The sequence below is a fragment of the Geospiza fortis genome, unplaced genomic scaffold (genome assembly GCF_000277835.1).
Source record: "Geospiza fortis unplaced genomic scaffold, GeoFor_1.0 scaffold106, whole genome shotgun sequence".
NCBI lineage: Eukaryota > Metazoa > Chordata > Aves > Passeriformes > Thraupidae > Geospiza > Geospiza fortis.
Genome location: NW_005054377.1, coordinates 2,600,482 through 2,605,047, shown reverse-complemented (window position 1 = coordinate 2,605,047; position 4,566 = coordinate 2,600,482).

The window sequence follows — 4,566 nt, the reverse complement described above, 5'->3', positions numbered from 1 at the left end:
CTCTGGAAAGCCCAAAACCATGGGAATCGCTCCAGATTTGGGACATGTGGCCTCAAGGGTGACTCCAGAGCAACATCTGCTCCCCAGGGTCTGCCCCACACCCTGGGGGTTTTTCAGGAACAGACCCAGACAGTTCATGCTCCTGCTTTCCGGGCAGGAGAGGAGGACACGGGAAGAGCCCTGACCCCTGCTGAGGCCAGACAAGCTTTTGGCAGAGCTCTCCAGCCCACATTCCGGGGCAGAGGGAAGCAGATGGCCGGGCATTTAGGGCTCTGGCAGGAGGAATCTCTGGGCCTTTGGCAGAGGACACTGATTTAGCTGCATTTCCTTCTGCTTGGACAGTTTCTGTTTGTGCTTCTGCTGCTCGTGGGGTTTCTTAGGAGGCTTTGTCAGAGCAAGGAAAAGCAGCTGGTGCCCGGAGCCACCTGCTTCCAGCAGCTGGAGAGGTCTCCTTGACCCAATATCAGTTATTATGACCCAAATCCATCCTCAGAAATACCTGTACAACCCATAGACCACAGAATATTTAGGTTGGGAAAGGCCTCTGAGATCAAGGGGTGTCAGAACCCAGGAAATTCCTCTGGCTGCCCCGGAGGACTCGAGACCCTGCCAGGGGGCTCAGAGACTTTGGCACAGACACTGTGACTTTGATTTTGACCCATGGAGCAAATTACCAGCTTTATATGAAGAATTACAAGTCAAGAGAGTTTAAGTAGAATAATAGTTTGTCACGGGGTGAAAAATAGATTTTTGGGGTTTTTAGAATGGGGGCTCTGGGTCCCAAGATGGAGGAATTTGGGTGTGCCCTGTCCTTCTTCTTTCTTCTTCTTGGCCTCCATCTTCTGCTGTGATGTTGGCACTTTTGGGTTGGTTTAAGGTAGACACTCACTGTGTAACATAGGTGATTGGGAAGTTATGGTAAATATTGCACATGTAGTTTTTAGTATAAAAAGATAACACGGCCCGGGGACAGCCAGAGTGCCTCTGTCTGTCTTGCTGAACAGACCTTGGCAAGCCAGGAGAAAGAATTTTATAAATAAGAAACAATAAACAACCTTGAGAACAAGAACAGAAGAGTTCTGACTCCTTCTTCGACTCCTGGGCTGGGAAAAGAGACTTTCTGACGCATCTTGGGGTCACTGTGGCCAGCAGAGATTCTGAGAAATTAGTCCAATTGTTCCCCCAGCACTGCCAAAGTCCCCATGTCCCCAAGTGCCACAGCCACATGGCCTTTAAACGCCTCCAGAGCTGGGGACTCCACCACTGCCCTGTCCCAGGGCTGGACAACCCTTTCCATAGAGAATTTTTCCCTGATATCCAACTCAAACCTCCCCTGGAACAACCTGAGGCTGTTTCCCTTCGTCATTTTCACTTGGGAGAAAAGACCAAGCCCCCCCTGGCTGTCCCCTCCTGTCAGGGAGTTGTGCAGAGCCACAAGGTCCCTCCTGAGCCTCCTTTTCTCCAGGCTGAGCCCCTTTCCCAGCTTCCTCAGCCCCTCCTCATCATCCCAGTCAAGCTCCAGACTTCTCTGCCTCATTCAGGGTGAGCCTGTACCCAGCCATGAGATTATCCTAAAATTGTTGGCATTCACAGCCCAGCCCGTGGGTCAGTGTCACCATTAGGTCAGATGTGAAACACACATGATCAGAATCCAAGAAAAAAGGTTTTTATTCTGTGTGTTCTCCAGCTTATATACTCTTAATAAAGCATGATCTTAAGTCATTAACTACATCACTAAATAATATAATAACATTATAATATATATAATAACTATAATAATAACTTATATTAATTGGTGCAGAGCAAAAGTTTTACAGAAATTTAATAAGACACATATACATACCTATTTATGCACATAGCCTAGCTGACAAAAATTTTCATGTATTTTTCTAATCTGTTTCCATGCTGATGGCCTTGTCTTCTTCCTTGCTATGGATACACTTGAAAATCATCAATTACTTCTTCTATTTTCATCAATTATTTCTTCATCAAATCATCAATTATTTCTTCCATTTCCTCAGCTTTGCTTGCAGGCCAGCTGTCAAGCCCCTCCGTAGGTTGGGACCTCTCCATCGAGGGGAAGGCAGGACAGGATGGCATGTGCAGCGCCCAGAGATAAGGCTGCACTCAGAGATAAGGCTGGCCAGTGGTTTATTGCACAAGAGATGTGCTGGGCTGTGCTGTTCCCTCCCAGTGTCCAGTACATCCCCAATTGTTCCTGAGATCAGGACAATGTTTGCTGACTGATATCAGCGCTCAGCCATGCTGGGCAGTGCCACAACCCCAAATGTTGATTTTACAGGACTGAAACCAAGGCAGGATGGGTCTCCCTGCAGTGTTCATGGATTCCTCAGGGAGAGGTGACACCCAAACTCAAATTCTGGAGTACATGATGAGTACATGTATATTGGTGTAGCAGGCTGAATTGCTGCTGGCGTAGTCCAGGGTAAAGAAGCAAAAAGAATCTTTGCATAATATCCACAGATGTTTTATTCAGATGTTCAGGTGCCAGCACCCTCACACAGAGGGGCTGAGTTTGGGTCTGCCAAGGGGCCTGGGCTGACCCTGGTCTCGGGCAGTACAAGGATGAGGCCAGTCAGGGAATAGGGAGGAGAGGCTCAGGGACACAGGAACAGGCACAGGAACAGGGGAAGGAGCCAGTGGGGTCTAACAGCTTTTTGAGGGAAGCTCCTTGTGTCTCCCTAAACCAGGGAATGCTCCCCCAGGGTCTCCACAATTCCCTGTTTTTTTATATTATTAAGAAATCTTCTCTGAACTCAGCACCCGCACCCAGATATCGGAATAAATCACACAAAACTCCGTTTTCTTCATGGTGGAAAAAGCCCATTCTTTGTTCACATAACTCCTTTTTATACAGGTTTACAGACCTGTGTCTGACTCCTGTTGGTCAGTAGCTTTCTTGCCAATTACTTTGTTATTAATAAGTTGATATTCTGCATTGATTAGTCACTCAAACCTTTGGTGTGTACTTGTAGGAAAAGTTGTTTGTGAGAGATAATTTTCATTTTTCTATCTAATGGTATAAAAACAGTTTATACAGGGTGCTGGCTGTTTTTTACCCAGGAATAGATTGCTATGTTAACAAACTGCTTATGCCAGGATGGCTTTTACATGGGAACTTGCAAAGTTTCTTCCCTTAGAAGAAATAACAGAGCAGGCCTGATTTTATGAGGCCTTTCTTTATGATTTTTTTACCTTACTGCAACAGGATCCATTCAGGATCCACTGGAATTCCTGTGTGCCACAATACAGCACAAGGCAAGACAGAAAAAGGCAGGCAGTGAATTCCATCCCAGCACCAGCCACTCCTCCTCTTAGGCACAATCCTAGTGCACCTCTGACTCCTTTTTCTCTGTGTAATATCTGATATATCCCTGGCTTGAGAGCTGTATGTGATGGGTTTTTCTCTGAGCTGGGTGATGATCCCTTCTCACACATCCCCTGGGGATTGCAGAGCTGTCAGGACCAACACTGGGGTAACAATCAGATCCTCCACTGCCCAAATATGCCTTTTCCCTCCTTCACAGAGGCAGCAGAGCTGTTTCCCCACTGAAACAGCGCTGAAATCCTCAGTTTTCCTTTGCAGCCACTTCAGCTGCGTCTTCCCCATCCATGGAAGTGGCAAGGCCAGGTGGGATGGAGCAGCCTGGGATAGTGGAAGGTGTCCCTGCCATGGCAGGGGTGGAACTGGATGAGTTTTAGGGCTCTTCCAGCTCAAACTATCAAGATACACCCAGAGAACCCTCTTCTCTCTGATGATGTGGATCAGTGCAAACCCTCATAAGAGGAGAATTTATCGTCCTTATTATGAATATCTGCATATATTTATGAGATTAAAATGCCATTAATCAGGCTTTCAGATCATTCCCAGTCACTGGAATCCCCAGAATTGCCAGCATTAACGGGACACACAGACAAACTCAGGCTGAGCTCAGCACCAGGGGCCAGGATGAAAATCCAGGTCACCAAATCCAAACACCTCTGCAATCCTTGTCAGGGACAGCTGCCCAGAACAGGCTGTCACCCACTGCCATCCATCCAGCCAGGCCGATCCCATCGGGCAGGGGCTGAGCAGCCTCGGAGCTGAGGCGCCAGGAGCCGCCCGTCCCCTCCAGAGGGAGCCCCGGCAGCGGCTGATGACTCCAATTCCCTGATTTGGATTTGCTCTTCGACAGAGATAAAGCAGGTGGAGGCTCAGGAGATGGAGCCTCTCTGGGTGAGTGAAATTTGTCAGAAAAAAATCTGGATTTTTTTTTTTTCTGTCTTGAAAATCTGGAGGGTCCTTCATCTTTTTCCTACTCCCTAGAATTTCGCTTTTCCTTTTGTGACCAGTCCTTCTCACTCTCACAGATATTTTTGAGGTAAATGCTGGATTTCAGTGTCACCAGCCCTGAATTTGGTTTGGAATCATGGGATAATTTGGGTTGGAAGGGGCCTTAAAGCTCATCCCATCCCACCCTTTGCCATGGACAGGGACACCTCCCACTATCCCAGGTTGCTGCAGGCTCCATCCAGCCTGGCCTTGGACACTTCCAGGGATCCACA